Source organism: Gallus gallus, chromosome 6, assembly GCF_016699485.2.
Source record: "Gallus gallus isolate bGalGal1 chromosome 6, bGalGal1.mat.broiler.GRCg7b, whole genome shotgun sequence".
Lineage (NCBI taxonomy): Eukaryota > Metazoa > Chordata > Aves > Galliformes > Phasianidae > Gallus > Gallus gallus.
Window position 1 is genome coordinate 26,513,587 of NC_052537.1, and position 19,079 is coordinate 26,532,665.

A 19,079-nucleotide genomic window follows, 5' to 3' on the forward strand; every position below is an offset into this window, starting at 1 on the left:
CACACACACGCGCGCGCCCTGCCTCCTTTCCGCCTGGGAGCCTTCCCCCGTGCCTCCCCCGTACTTCTCCCCCCACCGCGGGTCCCACTCCGTTCCATCGGCAGTGAGGGCGGCGGGAGCAACAATGGAGGGCGGCGGGCGGAGCCTCGGCAGAACCACCTCCTCCTCCTCCTCCTCTTTTTTTTTTTTCCTTCCTCCCCCTGTATCTCTCCCCCTCCTCCTCGCGGCCCCTCAAACTTGGCCGAGCGGCGCTGGGGGCAGGGCACGCCCGCGGGCAGATAGCAGCGGAGGGGAGGAGCCCAGGTGTCCCTTCCTGCCACATCGTTCCGCCCCCGGCCCTCCCCTCCGCCCCTCCCCTCCCGCCGCGGTGCTGGGCTCCCGCGCCCGCCGCCGCCGGAGGGATGGAGTGAGGCGCGGGGCTCTGAGGTAACGCCGCGCGGCTCCGCCGCCTCTCGGGGTGGGGAGGGGAAAGCGGGAGCCGAACCGCCGGGGTGGGGGCTCGGTAAAATGTCTCCCGGCTCCGCGGAGAGTGGGGGGAGGCGGTGCGGGGCTGCCCCAAGATGTCCGCTCCCCCCGCCGCTTCTGGGGGGTGAAGTTTGCGGCCGCGCGGCCGGGCGTGCTGAGCGTGGAAGCGTGTGTGTGCGCGTGTCTGTGCGCGCATCCCGGCTGCGGGCGTACAAAGGCTGCGGAGCGCCGCGCGGCCCGGCTCTGCCCCCGTTAGCCCGGTGCGAGCGGTGACCCGGCCGCCGTAACGCCTCGGAGCCGCCCGGCGCGGTCGCTGCGGGGTTGCGCCGTTTCCCGTCCGCGCCGCTCGAAGCGCCGCGCCGGGAGCTGAGGGTCGCTCCGTCGCTCTCCGGGTGCGGCGCCCCGCGGCCGGGGGGGGCTCTGCGGGGCCGCGCTGCCGCCCGCGGGCTCTCCGGGTGCTGCAATGCTGTCTTTTTGCCTCAGCGCCGAGCTGAAATAGCGCGCGCCTCTGTGCAGAAATCGCTAATGCAGGGCGGCGTTGGAAGCGATGGTAACGATGGAGCGGCTGGGCGCTATCACGAGACGCGGCAGCCCGTGCGAGGCTCAGAAAACCACTTGAAATTTAGATCTTCCGCGAGGGCTGCGCTTTAAAAATGTTGCGTCGCGTTCGGTTTCACCTTTGCCGTTCGCCAGGAATGCCGTTCCCGAGCTCACGTATTCTTGGCACGGCGCTGCTCACCAGCAGCACCCGTCCAGCTGTGCCAGCATCTGGCCCTGCGCTTCTCCGCGCTCCGCTCCCGGAGCCGCGCGGCTTTGGGAGCCGCTCCGTGTCCCGCGTTCGTTGTGCGGTGCTGTTATGTCTGTATGCGATAGGAGTTTTTATGGTATTTATGCTTTTAACTTCAGTGAGGAGGGTCGTGAGGGGCCCTGGGGAGCTTGCTCCCGATGTTTGAGTTTGGAGGCTGTTTTCTTCTCTTACATAAAAATTCAGAGTGAGTTCGATAAGTGTGTCTATGAATTGGAGCTCGTCTCAGTCCAGCAGATTGGCAGCATCTGCATTAGCAGCCGGCGTGACTGCAGTGTGGCTCTGCTCAGCATCTGTACGTTACAGGTGGGTTGAGCCCCAGTCTGCTGCTTTGTGTCCGCCGGCACCCCCAGAGCACGCAGAGGGTGGTGATGTGGTCCTAAGCAGAGGGAAGAGTGTAGGATTGTGCTTCAGCTGGGTGGAGCTCATCTGTGGGGGAGCTGAGTTGTAAAATCAGTAGGTAAAATAAATAGCAAAAAAATGATTGCCAGAAGGTTATAAAAGACTCCATGTTTGTATTTGCTGGGTGACTCTCAGGCAGGATAAGCTGTTGCTGCAATCGGCTTTGGTACCAGAGGTTTGAAGTCAATAAATGTGACCCCAGACTCCAGGCTTTGCTGAGGCTGGGGAGATTTTGGGTTGTGTGGGTGCCTCCTGTGCTGGGCATGGTGTATGGGGAGGGCACGGGGTCCGCGAGCCGCCCTATTCCCCTGTAGGATTGGTGGGTGCTCTCTGAGTAAGGATTGCATGAGCTCCTGAACTCTGTGCACACTCACTACTAGCGGATACCAGTTTTAGCTTTACAAGCCTTTGCATTCTCAGGTTCTCAGGATTTCATCTTATTTTTCAGAATAAGACATTGCTGATATTTAGTTTTCACTGGGGGAATGTGAAACCTGAAGCGGGGAGGGACTGAGGGTTCTGCGTGTTGGGATCAGTGCGTGCAGTGATGGCTGAGCAGCCCTTCATTCTTGGCCAATAGATGGAGTGCTGCTGTGCTCCAGAACCTCTGGGGGTGCATTGGTGCCTTGGCTAAATCACTTATTATCTTCTGCTCTTGCCCGAGGATTGACACAGCTGGTCTTTTATTTAAGGAAACTATGATTTTGGGGGTGATGCATCTGCAGTGCTTGTGGAGTGGCTGGGATCCAATGGGGCCAGGCCAGTGGTGTGGGCTCACTGATGGGGTGGGATGGAGTGGGCTGAATCCTGACGCTGCTGGGCTCATCCTCACTGCATGTGGTGCAGTGTGAGGCCGCCTCGTTACGATTCTTGCTGCAGGTAAAACCTGCAGCAAGCATCCTTCCCAGCCTGCTTCACAGGGATGGCATTGGAATTAGAGTACTTAAAAAAAAATTAGCATAGGAAACAACCTGTGTGACCTTGAGCTGACACACAAAGTTGCCTTTGCTAGCCCGAAGAGGAGAAAAAAACTGTTTCTTTAAGAAATATCCTGTAACTGTAGTGGCCATAGCAACGCCAGGCTGTTATTTCTCTTGTAAGTCAATTTTGCAATCTCTTAGTGCCGTTGTTTCAGAAATGGAGTAGGACATTGTTTTGGTATTGACTCAGAAGAGCGCAATCTATATTATTTGGTAGCATTGCTTGCTGTTACATCACAGGCTTCTCTGCAAGCTCTGCCCTGAAATGCTGGTTGTTGTATTGGGAGAAGTGGTAGTGTTGCTTTGGTGGTGGTTCTCAGCAGGCAGTGTCTTCATGCAGCATTTTCTTGGTATGTGAAGGTGGATTAAAAGCTCCTTGACTTGTAGGGAACAAGCAATAACTTATTCATTATGGGTTCATGTTCAACTTTGTGGCAAGCAGATCTATTTCTTATATTAACTTTGAGGCCACTGGCGTGGGGAAGCACTTTTGTGCAAGGTAACAGAAGTCATTGTGCATCACAAGGGAGAATTCGAGATCTTTCTTTTGAAGCCATCATAGATGTGGTTGTATGGTGGATACCTCTTGGACTGGATTAGTATTAAGACAAACCAATTTTGAATTGCACTAATAAATTTGGTCAGGTATGAAAGTGTCTTCAATTATAACTCTCTTTTAACGCAGACCACACTGGGGAGGTTTGTCACTTGAAAATATTCAGTAAACTGGAAAATATTTTGCTTTGTTTGGTTTTACCCTGCGTCTTCACAGTTCAGTCTCTGTGATGTAGGTAACTGCTTTGCCAAGACTCTGGGAACGTATAAGATTTGTTATTACATTTAATGTCATTCAAATGGTAGTAATGTAAACTCTGCTTTACAGGGATGCAGTCAGCTGGTATGAAGTGCTAATTAAGGCACCATTATAGTAGATTCATTCACTGTTCCAGTCTTCACCTGCTCTGATCTTGGCTGGGAAGAAACTCTTTTCTTGCCTTGTGTTGTTTAACATGTTAAATTCCTCAGGACTTCAGAGCAGCAGGGAGCTTCTGGGTGAGCTGGCAGGCTGAGAGCAAGGTCAGTAAATGAGCAAGCAGCTCCATAGCTCCTCACCTTGTGTTCGCTTGACCTGCAGCGGTGAGCAACTGGTGGAACGCCTTTCCCCTTGTGTAGTCAGCACGCACTGAAGGTACTTCTCCAGCTGAGGGATTGCAGTTAAGCTGCTGTCAGGTTGTAGCTTGCTGCTTCTCTTTCTGTCACTGTGCTGCCTTGCATGAGCCCTTAACACAGTATGGTGGTTGCAGTGGCTAGAGCTGCAGCGGAGAGCTGGGCTGTGTTGGCCAAAGTGAGAGGGTTCTGTTGAATTACTATGAAAACTTGTTTGTTATCTTAATCTACATGCACAGTAAGTTGTCTTAAGGCTCTTTTTATTGTTGCATATGTTTAATTGTATTATCACAGAACATTAGGATGGTTTAGGTTAGAAGGGACCTGTAGAGGTCATCTTCTTGATTGTGGTCACTGGGAGCAGGAAGTCTTGACCTAACCTTGTGGAAACCATTTGGTGCTGAGGTTGGCTGTGTGACTCACATAAATAAATTTTAGATCAATGGGAATCACAGCTTGGCTTCTGTGAAGACGTGTATGCTGGGGGCTTTCACCTCCGGTTCTTTTCCTGCTGCTGGGATTGGTCTCAGCTCCCTGTCTCAGCGCTTCCCCCGTTCCCCTGTATATCCCAAGTGAAGGACAACAACAGGAGGCATAGTGCAAGTCTTTGAGTGAAGTCGGTTGGCCAACCTCTTGCTTTGCTGTCCTCCAAATGTGGGCTGGATGAGAACAGCCTGCAGGCTGCCTTTGAGGCCACGTGTTGATGCCTCAGCCTTTCAGAAAGTGCCCATTTCAGGTGTACGGCTCAGGAATGAACAGCAACAACTCACCCACATTTTAGTCTTTATAAATTTATAAACAAAAAGCTCTGTGCTTAAAGATTCATTAAGGTCACTGAGTCAAATATTCGAAAGTTAGATAGTGCTTTCCAAAGAAAATATCCTGGATTTAAGCATGAAAATTAAACTATAGAATTGGAGAGCATACTCATGAGCCCTCATGTCAGGAAGAGTAGGAGTGTTTTGGCTCAGATGCTGCACATCTAGCAGATACTTAGCAGAGGCAACCTTCTGCCTGAAAGAGGAAAATATGTAAAAAATAAGCTGAAATATGAAATTGGAAATATACTTTAGAGGTGGAAAGAGTGGATGATACCAGGTGGTGCATCTAGTTCTGCGTGGAGCTGGGCAGTGACACCCCATTGGTGATATGGTGACAACCTGTGGTTTTTCCAACACAAATGCACGGCCGTTTCCATGAGAACTTATGAACTGCATGGTCACTTCCCCAGAACCCTGAAGAATTCTAAAACAGGAGTGAGATGTGATTTAAGCCGGTTTGTCGTTCTGGTGTACTTTCAGTACAGCAAACACTGCTACGCGCGGAACAACCTGCTATATTTTCATAAATATTTTCATTGCAAAGGCTTCACCCTGAGTGGCTGAGGAGGAGACAGAAAGTTGTGAGACGTGTTTCAGCAGTAGGTAGTGCAGTGATTTCTAAAGCAAAATAAGCCTGCATCCAGCACAGCTCATTTTATAGGGTTGGCTTGTCCGTTATCGAACTAATCAAAATCACGAGTCTAGTATTGAGCAAAAAATAAAATCTTTAATTAAAAAAGAAAATAATCCAGCACAAAGGAAGCCAACAGTCCCAGCGGTCTGCCAGTTGGATTTTCCTCTTCCTTTACTTCTCCCTTTCAAACTTTGTTTAAATAGTCTTGCAGCGTGCTAAGCGATTGAATACATCTGTACAATGCTAGAATGAGTGAGCTCTGTGCTCAAAACCAGGTTAGTTTATAAAAAAAAAAAAAATTATACGTCTTGAAATGGATCCAGGGAGCTTCCAAGTTGAAACGTCAACTCTAGACAATGTGCTTTAGCTGTATAAAACATTTAAGCTGTAAAACACCAGAGGTGCCTGGAGAAGTCACCCTATGGCAGCAGAGGGGCAATGGGTTCCCTGTCTGTGTCAGATGTTTCCCTGTGAGCCAATGGCTTGGGGGGAATTTGCGGTGCTGCTTCCTCTTCAGGCGCTGGCGTGTGTGCATGCTGTCCTCCTGCTGCAGGTTTGTTCAACTTAACTGTTGTTAAACAACAGTGTAACTTTACATGCCCTAAGGCAAATCCTCCATAAGGCTAGATGGCTAAGGCTGCTCAGTTCTTCTCAACCATGCCTTAAACCTGAGAATCTCCAGAGTGCCTGGATCAAGATGCCATTTCCACCTCCAGCAGCCACATGGAGTGTGTGCGGTGTGCTGTGATGTTGTCTGCCAGAACTGTGCCCTCCAGCAAGGGCAGTCAGCCTCTCAGTCCTACGCCTTGTGAAATCTTTGTGCTGCAAAGGATGCCAGATCTCCCCTCACTTGGCAGGCGCACATGATGTGACCGGAGCCAAGGGAAGGGAGCGCTCAGAGAGCTCAATGCTTGGGGGCAGAGGTGGGAGCTGCTCCAGCCCTATCGGCTCAGCTCACCCAGACCCAGGTGAGCCCCCGCAGCTGGAAATGAGACTGCCCATACATACCTGTGATGTGCACATGGGCAAAAACCTTTCCAGAGGAAAGGACTCTTGTGGGTGCCCTGAAGACAGAGTGAAGCGTAGCAGTCTGGTTGTCTCCACGTTTGGATTTGGAGATCCTATCTCTCTGATGGAAAAAAAAATTGCCATGTTTCCTTGTTGACATAGTCTCCTTTAGTGTTTAAAAAAATAATAATTCAGATATATTGCTTCCTTTCGTATTAAGGCTGGATAATACTCTGCACAAGGCTCTCTACTGTCTGTGAAATTATGACCAAAATGAATTAGCTCAAGTTGGGAGTAAGAATAACAGAGTCACATTTATAACCTGGGTTAGTTTTTAACAAGAAAAAAATAGCTTGAGGTATGGCGTGTAACAAGAGAACCTGGCTGCTATCAAACATGCTGCAAATGTATAGTAACAGGTATTGTAGGCAGTAAATTTATCTCTGTATGAGAAACCTGATGTTGCTGCTGTTCCCAGGGGGTGAGTTGCGTTGGGCTGTTGGCGAGGCTCAGCTAACAGAGCTTGGCTTATAGCGTGCATGCAGACGGGATGGTTCTGCACAGAAGGGCGACCTTTGCTGTATTTTGGTTTCAGATTTCACAGGGACCCATTTCAAAGATTTTAGCTTCAATCCACACCCTGCTGGTGGTGAGCTATAAAACTCTCTTTGAAGGAAGTTTCTTAAAAAGGGAAAAAAAAAAAAAACAAAAAAACCCTGTCCTTTATTACCTTAATAAAGTTAGATAAAGGTCATTTGTTTACTCCGTGTGTAATAACACGCTGCTGCCGCTGTTATTTGTCAATATAACTGATGGTTCAAAGATGAAATGAAAGTTGCAGAATTACCAGCTATAATGTGTAAATGTGTAATGCAAGTAATTCTTTTTTATGACTCTTCAGTTTGTTAGTTAACTTGAAGAATGCTTACTGGCATATGCTTATGCTGGGGAGGCTGTTATGGGTGACATGGTGTAATGTAATGTCCTTCCTCCAAGGTTATTTCACCTCCTTTCTAAACTTTTCTTGCTTATGCTCTGTCTCTCCAAAAACAATTTTAAGGGAATAAATAAAGCTGTGTAAATGTTGTCTGTAGGCAGCTCAGAATGAAAGAAGCCATGGCTCCAGGCTTTGGGATACGAGGTGGCGGCTCCAGTACTCCCAGAATCTGTAGGGAAAAGGTCTTGTTAGGAGGGACGCCCTTTGGGTTGAAGGCAACGTTTTGGAGAAACTACATAGACTTCAAAATTATTTTAATTAAAACCTCCTTGTCCGTTGTTTGTTTTGGCAATTCTTAAGAGGCTCAGAAATGTGTCAGAACCTTCCAAGTTTTGAAAAGCCATTCCTGTTATCTGATAGTTCGGAGTTTCCTGTCCTAGATGCTGGATTTGAGGAATGAAGGTGTCGTGTAGGGGAGGAAAAGAAGAAAAATAGGGATAACCAAAGGGGGGCTTGCCAGTGTAACTGGTTCATAGAATGTGGAGGAGTGAAAAAGCTGACAAATATGTAGGAATAAGTGTTAAAGCATGTCTACTTGTTTTATTATCCTTAGACTGTATCATGCAGTTGTGTCTGTTAGGCACGTATCAGTGCTCACCTAACCCTTAATCCTGCAAGGGAGGGGGTGCTGTATGGAGTATGTTTGTGTGCAGGCAGATGGAAGGTGTCCCTGCAAGTTCAGGTATTTCCCACTTTGCATTAAGTCCTTGAAGTCAGCTTGCTGTTGGAGTTAAAGGGACCGACTGATTACCCTGGTCTGCAGGTGTTAGTGTAGTGAAGGGTCCTGGGCAGCACAAGGGCTCAGTGCTTGGGATGGGGATGGGGTGCTTTCTGTTAAGACCTTGCCTTCAGTCTGCAGCCTTTCTGTGCAGGATGAAAGTCCATAGCTAATTTTTCTGTTGTAAATTAAAAGGGTTTTCCTATTGAGCAGTGTGTAACACTGCTCATTCCTCAATTTCATGGTTATTGGCAAGAAGCTGAGGCTAAGTATCCCCCACAGTAAAACTTCACTGCACTGGGTAGACCAAGGTGTTTTGGTCTCTTATGTTAACCATCTGCAATTTGTAGACCAAAGTGCTCTTTTTGGAGAGAAAGGGTGGTGTTGGGTTTGGTTCTGGTAATGAACCTGTGGTTGTATGACAACTTTATACCTGAAGAAGTAACCATTGCATTGAGGAGAGCTACAAATAGGCAGGTTTAGCACTGTTCAGCTGCCTCCCAGAATGTCCCGCAATCAAAACTTGTGGTCTCTTAATGTGCTTTTCAAAACAGCATTGGCTGTCTTCCCCTTCCGTCCAGGTTTTCAGCAGTTAAATGATGTGTAAGAAAACCTAGTGTTACTGCTAACAAATCTGGCACCAAAATTGTTTTAACAAATTTAATGCTGACTTTCCAAAGAGCAGAAAGCTGTTTGCTGTAAAGTTGACTGAAATTGTTCCAGTTCATCTCTGCAGGTGGTGAATGATACGCATTCACAGTGCGCACAGCCGTCCTGTAGATAGCTCCATGTCCTTCAGTGGGGTGTCCTCACTTTTTCCTGTGCCTTTTTTTTCCTTATTTGTTTTCTGTTCCCTCTCCGAACCGCAGCGTAGTGTTATCTTCAGAAGTTTGTGCTTTTTTTGGTTGGTGTGATGCGCAGGCTTCAGTGCAGATACTTAAGGAGTCTTATCAAAGTAATACTGGCTCAGTCAGAGTAAAGATGCTTTAGCTAAATAGACTGTGGCTGTGTTTAAAAATAACAGCCCTGGCTGTGTCAGCGTGCTGGCCGACCTGGTTTCGATGTGGGATGAATCAAAAGAGAGAGGCTGAAGTTTCTTGAATTTTCGCTGTGAATCACCCAAAGGCTCAGCGTTAGGCTGGGCACCGTTTAAATGCACAGATCCTGAGCGTGGTACCTCTGCTTCTCACTTACATCAGAGCTGCAGTGCCTTTGTGCCTGTGCTCAGGCACTGTGGTCTGGGTTTGGGATCTCGGCCCTTTTGTGCTGAGAGAAAGTGGTGCGAGCGGCCCACTGTACCACGGTCACTGCATCCCATGTAAGCTCATGCAAAAAATACCATGTTCTTTGAAAATACAGGGTGTATCTGATGGTTATTTCATTCTCGTTTTCTTGTGGTTCTTGTTCTGTGGGGTTTTCTTTCTTTTTTTTTTTTTCCCTTCTTGGCAAGGAAGACAACATTGCATTCCGGTACCAAGAGGAAGGGTATTAAGCTAACTCATAAAAAGATTTATTATCAAATGTAGTTTTTCATTTTGTCCACTGGAATTTTCTTTTTAAACCATACCCAGATTACTGGCTTCATTCATGCGGTCTTTGTATCAAATTAGGATGCTGTCTTTGTTAAGTTATGGCTCCTTAGGGTTTTCTGCTACAGAGGTTTCCTCAGTCAGGGGAAATGAGGGTATAATAAAGAGGATCCAAGGACCGGACGTAATGATTCTATATAATTGAAACAAACAATGCCATGTTTGGCTCATGCTGCTTTTTCCATCTTTTTTGGTTTTTTTTAATTGGCAGTTGCTCGTTTTGCTTTTAGCAGAGTTTAAAACTGGAGGAGCATGAATGTTTGAAGTAACTGAAAGACCAAGAGCAGACAGTTCGGGCCATACGTGCCATCACTGTATCCTGTCTGTATGCATTTACCCTGAATTCTGGCTTACTCAGGAAGCCCCTTTGATTCAAATGCCACTGGAGCAGTAAATTCAGCAGGAGCAGTTGTTCCTAATATCCAACCTTTCCCTCATACTCCGGTTCAACTACATAACTGAACTCCTTTTCTGACCTTATTTCCTTACTGCCTGTGTTAGAAGCAGCTCTCTGCTAAAGCAAAAGCCACTGTGCTATACCCACTACAGCCCAGTGTATTAGCAGATGCAAACTGGACACGGCGAAACACTGTGTGTGATTTGGGATGAGCACTTGCAGTACACAACTGCCGTGCATTATAGTTCTATGCAATGAATGCAGCGTTTTTTAGCAGTTCCTCTTTTCTTTCCCCTTGTACCGTATATATTTATAGAACACTAAGAGATTCTTGATGAAAAAAGAAGCTGACAGAAAGGTTAAAACTGCACATTGCTCCAAGGATAAACTTGTGGAAATATTTCTGTGGACTGTAGCAATGGGTGTTATGTAAGAGAGAAGAAAAGTTTGCCCTGAAGTGCTGAAATTATTAAAGCATTTGTAGAAGTGGGGTCTGTCTGTAGCAGGTGTTGGAACATCCATGTGGGTCCTGCAGGTGGATGAGTATGAGTGCATGTAAAAGCCTGGTTACCTGCAGGCAGCTGTGGGCTGAGGGGTACCGTGCTGTGTAACTCAGTGAAAGAGTGAATGTTGCAGCTCACATCCTTACATTACTCAGTTACATGGCGACTCAGTTTCCTGAGCAGTGTGTTTAGCAATGTGTGAGGTTCTGATACCTCGTTTGGTCTGCTTTTTTTCAGCAAAGTAGTGTAGACCTACTGAAGTGTGCAGTTGTGCAGCTTGCTAATCAGTGTGAGTTCTGTCTTTGCATCTCTCACGTAAAATATGCCAGGACTGTGTTGTAGCACCTCACGATGTTTGTGGGGTTTGCAGTTGGTTCAGCTCCTCAGCTTTGGAGCTATCATAGAATCATAGAATGGCTTGGGCTGAGAAGGACCTCAAAGATCATCTAGTTTCAGCCCCCCTGTTACATGCATGGTAGCAACCACTAGATCAGGCTGCCCGGAGCCACATCCAGCCTGGCCTTGAATGCCTTCAGGGATGGGGCATCCACAACTTTCTTTGGGCACCCCCTGGCTCCATCCGTAAGGCAGAGGAAGGCAGAAGCTGTTCAGTGTCCTTAGTCATGTCCCTGGTCTGAGCTGCCTTTTGTAGAAATCTGTTGATGGTGGAAGCCTTAAAACGAGGCAAACTCAACTCTTAGCTGGCTAATTGGGGTACCTCATTACGGCAGTGTGAGTGGCTCCCTCATGTTGCCTGCACACACCTCAGCTGTGCCTACACACACCTCAGCGGGATCCAAACTCTGGGTCCTTCCAGCTCTTTAAGAATGGCACAGGTCTGTTTAGTTCTCAGCTTGTTATTTAGATTGCTCTAACATTTAATTAATCCATCTGCATATTGGCTTAACCTATGGAAAGACTCAGGCTGTGAGATTTTTTTTTTAATTAACTTCTTAATATAAGCTGTGCAAATGCTGCAGTGTTATCCTTTGCTATTTAGGATGTTTGAAGCCCTCAGTGATGTGACAGCTGCTGGCTGGGGATAGCCCATAGTGTGAAACTGTTGGCATCCAGTAAATGAAAGGGATTTTGCTGTTGACTTCAGTGTGGTCAGAATCCACCTGGAGGTGTTGGATTCCTAAGCAGTTCGATTTGTTTGTGTTCTCTCTTAAGAAAATACACAGATAAGCACATCCTCATGTGTTTCTCCTAGCCCCCATCCATAGGTCGATTTCAGAACCGGATACAAATATTCTGTTAGGCTTTTCTTTTATGTTTGAAGAAGAAGCTTTGTTAGCAAGGCTTCTGTTACCAGCAGTGATCAGGTTCCCATACCTGGGTGGGCTGTTCTTTTTGGATGAGGAGGTAGCATTGAAGTGTGCTGGAAGTAATCTTCAGTGCTGCCCACCTGCATCCCTCCCCCACCCCAGTCCCCCTGGAAGAGCTCAGAGGCAAATGCAGTGTTGTGTTGGTGTTTCCAAATTGCCTGACTGGGAGAGTTTTCAAATTGAAGCTCCATTTGTATCATATTGCATTGTGTTTCCTTGGTGAAAATCCAACTGATCCCCACTTTAATGTTATTCTACAACTTTTTTCATCATTTCATGTGACTTTTCAAATACACTTGGAAAATATGGTCTGGGTTAATCAAGTACTTGAGCTGTAGTGAGGAATGCAGGTGCTCATAAATGGCAGTGTCTCCTGAAAGAGTTGCACAGTTGTATTTTTCAAACATTCAACCAAGAGGTAATGTGGGGACAGGGACTCTTTTCTTTTCAGTTGTTAATTTAAGTGATGCCACTGGTGGTTACTTAACCTTATTTCAAGTTCTGTAATTCCTATGATAAATACGTCGCCAATACAATAACCTCAGTAACTGTGAACCACTTTGGGATTTTTACTAATTTAATTTTGTATGAACATGAATGTAGAGTGAGAATAAAATGATTATATAGAGAGAATTTTCTTCAACACTGGATTCAATATTCATATGAATATGAACTTAACTGATCCAGCTCAGCAGTGCACCCATAAAGAGTGCTGTTCTTAAATACTTCAAAACCAGTGCAGGTCTTCTGGTTTTACATGTGGGGTGATACAGTCAGGCTTCCTGAGCTGTTTCTATCCTGTTTTGAGAAGAGAATGAGTTTGAATAAAATTTTTGTGAGCTAAGGTGCTAGTATTTTATAAATCAGTACTTGTGAAAGATCCAGGTTCTTCCGTAGGACTTACTGATTTTCAACTCAGAACTTATTTACTGTTCCTATTGATTTTGTTTATTGTGTTCTTATCAGCATAAAAAGTTGTTTAATTCTCTATGTGATGCTAGAACACACCCATTTTTATCATATAGTTTGAGTTAGCTTGCCAAGAGCTCTACTGAGAGATTTTAAATATGCCCTTATTGATCTAAAACTTAGGTATGCATCACATAAATTTCTGTTTAACTCAAAGTACTACAAATACTTGATTGAAGCCTCTTTGTTTCTCTGCTTCCGTGAGTAGAATTATAGTAACCGTGTATGGACTCCTCAAAATAAGCTCATGAGTTGGGGCAGTGCTATGGAAGTAGGTAGTGAAGAAGCTTAGTCCCAGCTTAGTTCTCACCTGAAAGGTTTCTATTGTCACAGCTGATGCAGGAATGGACTGCTACAAAGCAGTTTTTCCCAAGCAGCACGTTCAGTTTTTCATAGGTAAGGATACACTTGAATTGTTTTCGTGATGGAACTGTGGAAAGGTGAGGGTGTTTTAATGTTCTAGCTCTAAAAACTTTGTGTAAGAGAGTTGGGAAAAACATAGAGGACAAGTTAAATGATTACGTATAGAGAGAATTTTCCCTTCAACATTGGGTTCAGGATGTAGGCCACATCTGTAATTGTGTTTTTAGAAATGAGTCCATATTAAACGGACTCTTTGCCAACAGCATCTGGTTGCACTTTATGTACATATTTTCTTTCATAAAGAAAGCAAACCATATGACATAACCCCAGTCAGATAAAAATGATTGTTTATAATACTTTGCTTATTTATATAGCACCACAAGATGAAATATGTCTTCATCATAAAAACTTCACAACACACTACAGAGGTGGGCAAATGACATCTGCATTCCCAGATGGATGGCTTGGTGTAATATGGATACCGAGCTCTGCTTAAAGGAATACAAAGATAGGAGCTGAAGTGGTAATTGAATGTGAGCCTTATAATTTCAGGTGCCTTCATAGGTCATGTCCCTTGTGCTGTGGTGGCACTGCAGGATTGATGATGCTCCTCTGAAACATTACAGGGATTCAAAAGCCATGAATGTACGCAGCACCAAAACCTTAAGGCTCTGTGCCTTTGAGGATAAGTAGCAACCCTCAGTGCAGCTTGCTGCTAAAAGTTAAGTTTGGAAGCAGTGATCTGCTTTTAATAAAACAGACTGTGCAGCAACTGTTGGCATGAGTTGCTCAAACTAATTTCAACAGGTTGATCTTAATAATGGCTTCTTCGCTTGGGAAAAGCACCATCTCTGTGGGGCTTGTGGAAGCTGCAGCATGGACCAACCACTTAGGTTAGGTTTAGAGAGCAGCAGAAAGGAAATAACTGGAAATTCAGTAACAAAAAAGCAGGAGGAAGGTACATGATGGGACTACTCACTGTAGTACTCTACAGCATATCTCATCAACACGTGTGTGGATGAAGGAAGTTTTTAGCTGAGTATGGATGATTATCTACTTCAGATTTAGAGATGTTTGGAAGGGAAAGTTTCCATATAGGACAGCAGATGGTTGGTGCAGAAATAGTGTCTTGTTTCAAGAACTTTTATGCCCTGTAAGGTCTTATGCCCCAGCAAGGGATGTCATGGGGAGGGTGGCAGATGTCATCTGCAGTAGGGTATATTTCGTCCTGTGATAGGCTCCGGTCACACAGTCATAGGGAAAGGATGTTCTTACAATTTATACTTAAATAACATGCCCTTCTGTCTTCATCTGAGGTGTCTTACTTTGGACTTTCAATAGATTATTTGTTAGCAGCATCATTTTATTTTTTCAACTTAGTCATGGAATGATATTGTTTTAGACTAAATTTTCATTGCAATACCCCAGAACAAAACAGGAATGTAAACACTGTGGTTATTAGAGCTATTAAAATAAAGCATCCTAATTAACAGAGCTAAATATGACCCAATTACTTAATGTAATTAGCGGAATACATATGACCTTTTTTTTTATTGCTAGGCTAGAAGGTTTTAGCCAAGCATGAGCTTTTGCAGTGCATGATGACCCTGTAAAGGCTTTTGGGACTCTCTCCAGCTGGCAGCTTGGCACTGCTGAACAGATGTGGCTGGTCTCTGGAGAGCTGCTCTGTACTGCTGGCTTTATTAATTCCCGATGTTCATATTCATTTGTGGGTCCAAACAAATGTAAATAGCCTCATGTGGAAGTGGCATCATGTGTGAGTTCCTGTTGGTCTCTTCCTGATATGTCAAGGATACGTTTTGGTTGGTCTAAAATAGGTCTTTCCAGGTCTTAGTTGTTGTTTGTACATGTGCGTGCTTCACGGTTTTTTGGCTTCATGTTCCGTTCTTGGTGATTCATAGAACATCAAGATACACAGAAACTGTTCTCAGCACTTTTGTAGTCTTCTCCAGATGGTCATTCCAAATACTGCTTTTTTACGGGAAGCAAGTGGGAGAGCTGGGGGAGCATTCAAGACTTCTGAAAGTGCCCGTGGTTGTTGAGGAACTGGTTTGCACTTATCTTTTCAGAAGAGAGTTCTTCAAAATATTTAGGAATTAAAAACTCGAGTTTGAAAGGGAGTGAATTTTTCCTGTGATAAGGACAGATGGTGTTGAAAAAGCAATAGAAAATTTGTGCTGATGGACTTGAGTTTAATTTCTCCTAGAATGTAGTTTCTATCTGTGAAAGGTAAGCAGCAGGATGTTAGGATTAGCGTGGACAATAAACTCAAATCACAAGGGACAGCTTTTTCTGTTATACTGGGGAGGAGTACAGTTGGGTGGCCCGCGAAGACCTCCCATATAGAAGAACACCCATTAGTGTATTGTTGTCAGATATGGAAGTAAAAATTTCTTACACTTATCAAATTTAAAAGGAAAATTCAGATGCTTTAGGAGTACACATTGGAGAGATTGATCACATGCAGCTTCAGACAGTATTCTGATTCCTGGTGAAGGATGCCGATGGGCTATGGATTCCCTTATTCATTCACTTGTTACTGCAACCAAAGCCTTGCATTAATGCATGTTACTGACCTCATCCCAAGAAATGTGCAACACAAGCCAACTTCTGATACAATTCAGGGAAAACACTGATTTAAATACTTAGTGAAAACAGATGTTTGGGAGGTTCTTGCGGGTATATTAAACTTTAAAATTTTTTTTTAGATCTTTTAATCTAGAGTTGTAATTACGACAGTTGATTGTTTATACCTTTCTAGTCCTTGATCTCTAAGGCTGTGCTTTACTGTTACTGGCTTTGGTAATTCCTCCAAGGGAAGCACTTGCTGGTCAGAATCTCAATTGAGATTAAGACCACCCAACAGTCACTGAATAGCAGTCATGGAAATATGTATGTTTTCATTTAGCGTAAACATTCTGAACATAATGACTTCCTCTTTCTAAGGAAGAGAATAATCTTACTTTAAAAAAAAAAAAGTTGGAGGAAGAATGTTAAAATAGGAAACCCAAGAACATGACAACACTTTGGGAAGCCTATAGGTTGATGCTTAACGAAGAGCTAACTCTAAGATGCTATGGTATTATAACACACAATTCATAACTTTGACAACAGTTCTGATTGCTTTTCTAGAAAAGATCCAAACTTGTGCATTTTGTAGAACAGAAATAGGAAAAAGCAGAAAGGCAGAAGCTAAGGAAGGAGCGGATGGCCAGGAAGACTGTAGGGGAAGAATGTAGAGGGTGTGTTATGTACTGTGTAGACTTAATGCAACGTTCCAGTGGATGGGTTTTCTGTTTAACTGGGTAACAAGCCTCTGTTTGCATTTCCCAACCCAGTCTGATATTGCTATTAATAGTAAAAAGAAAAACGTAGATTAAACCTTAGGATTAGACCAGAATCAATAACAAAATATTCAGCAGTCAGCCTCAAGTCAAAGAAGTAAATTAATTCTGTTGGTGTGTTGCTCTTTCAAGTATTTGATGTACAAGTTATTAATATGGCAGTTTCTTAAATGTAGCAACTGTTTTGTTTCTCTGGTCCAGCAGTTTTAGGAGTGGAAGTGATTTGCAAAGATAAGTAAAGGGCTTGTGTAAATGCACTGAGATGCAGATAGTCAGGAAACGTTATGCTTCTGTAGAGCTATTTTATTTTAGATGTAAACTCAATAAATCATGCTGACCTCTGACATATGTCTTGTACAGCCTTACATCACCGCCTCATGTCGTGCTCTGTTTGATCAGTGCGTGTTTTCTTTCCTTAATAATTTCTCTTGAAGGGATCAGAGTGTGCACAATAAATTCTGGTTGGTGAAGTTCAGGATCCTTTTAGAAAGATGGACTCTGAAAGGTGGGGAGGACTGTGTGGCTTAACTTGACTTTGGAGGTGAGAAGGGGTCTTGAAACCAAACACCACCTTTCTTGGGGGAGGAACATATAAAATTAGCATTCTTTTCAAGCAGCAATAATGTGTATTTGTATTATCCTTACTGTACACTTGAATGCCATTTTGACTTACAGTTTTGGAGGAGGAAAAATAATTCCTTCCCAAATGGGCTTTGTTAAAATTATGCTGGAGGAGCCTGGGGAAGTGAGTCAGCTTAACTAAGCTGCAAATAATGCTCTGTCTCATAACTGAATGAGGGGAAAAAAAAAAAAAAAGAACTTTCTTTCTGACAGGGAAAGGAAGGTTATCTGGTCATGTTCTTTTACCCCAATAACTTAAATTTTCAAGAATATTAGACATATGTTAAACTGCAGCGTTCCAACCAATTTGGAGTTTGGGATTAAGGGATTTGAACAATAATGTGTGTATTGTGAAATGCAGTCTCTTCCTGAGTCAAAACATAAGAATTTCCTTTAGCTTTTGGTGGCAAAATAAGTTGAATTAGTTGAGTAATTCTCTGAAGCTTCGTGCTGTCCAGTCATTCATCAAACTAGGGATTTGTCTTCTGGATGTAAGTAAATTTGGGTACTATTCTTGTTTACTTTTTCTGTAAATTGACTGTACCTCTTATGTACACTTTTAGTGGTCCTCTTTTTTTTCTTTTTTCCTTCTACTGTAGAAAACTGGAATCTCTATGGTGAATGACAAACAAGAATTGCGTCAGCTAGACTTTGTTATAATGGCTTTTGCAGCAGCATCTGACAAGATCCGTCTTTTTTCTCGGCTTGGTGATATCAACCAGACCAAACTGTACAGCAGCAGTATTTTCATTGACTGACCCTAGATCTATTCCGATTATTTATCACTTAAGAGTGCATTTATTCTCTTGTATTATGTTTGTTAGTATTTACTATTTCCTCAAAACTTAAATTTAGCCTAATTTCAGGATGGAATTTAGCATCTTCACTATTTCTTTTATGTGGCAGAAGTTCTTAGAAACTGAACCTTGGGAATGGAGGGGGGAAAAAGAGACTACTGTTCTGTAGAGCAGATAGACAGTCTTGTTACTGTTGTAGTTGAGATAGCCACTGGCATCATATAGACAATGAAGTTCTTTACTTGTTCTTTCCCAACTGATACCTGGAATTACTTGAGTTGCAGAACTGTCCTATTAAAAGCATAATAACATTGTCTCCAAACATGTTCTGATGTGTGCAGAAATTTGTTTTATACCATAGGCAATAGTGAGTGGAATTTTTCAGTGCCAGGTACAGAGGGTGGCTGTCATTCCTTCTGCCTCTGCATCTGCCATCCTGGGTGCTCTCATCTGTTGGCACCTGCCCTTCCTTTCATGGACAACTACTAAGGTAGTTGTCGTGTAAAGCATGATATGAAACAAAGAAAATCCTACCTGCTGAACATGCCTGTGTTGCATGCTAGGGACTCCGTGAGGAAGTTAGCTCTTAGCTGTGAGTTTCTTTCACACTCCAAAGCAGCAAGTGCTCCTCCTCATAGGAATTTCTGTGTGGTCTTCCTTTATGGATGTCTTCAGTATGGAAAATGTTTGCTGTTTTCATGAACAACAGTAAATCAAACAGAATGTTGTTGCTTCTAGTGTTTTTCTATCAAGGCAGTGAATGACAGTGTTCTTCTACTTGAAGAAATATAATTATTCACAACTACTGGAACATCACGTAGGGTACGTTTTAAGGGAAAGGCTTTGAAACTCAGCGGGGAAAAATGCTTAATACATATGTCTGTCTATATATAGAGAAATCTACCACTGAGTACAGAGAAGATCTTAAAGAAATGTGTTCTTGACAGTGACAGGTTCCAAGTTATTTGACATTTTCACATTGTGTTTACAGCTAAAACCATCATTCTCCTTAAGATTCAGAGTGATGCATGTGACAGGTCATTGTTTCGATTATTCACTGTATGTAACTAAGCATTTACTTTCTTTTTCTTTCAGAGTATCTGTGCTGGGGTTTATAATTTTGAAGTAATAATAATCTGTGCACTTTAAT

At 44.0% G+C, this 19,079-nt stretch overlaps 1 protein-coding gene across 11 annotated transcripts in view; it reads left to right on the forward strand.

Moving 5' to 3' along the window:
* Nucleotides 1-347: 347 nt before the first annotated feature.
* ADD3 (adducin 3 (gamma)) overlaps nucleotides 348-19,079 on the forward strand; it is an 87,536-nt gene continuing 68,804 nt past the window's right edge. For 9 of the 11 annotated variants that reach the window (XM_046942675.1, XM_046942673.1, XM_015288533.4 and 6 more), the window contains exon 1: nucleotides 387-426. The gene's annotated coding sequence lies outside the window, so the exon portion shown is untranslated. Of the gene's footprint in view, nucleotides 3,730-19,079 lie in introns of all 11 variants that reach the window. The other 2 variants (NM_204103.2, XM_046942674.1) reach the window with 2 other exon arrangements.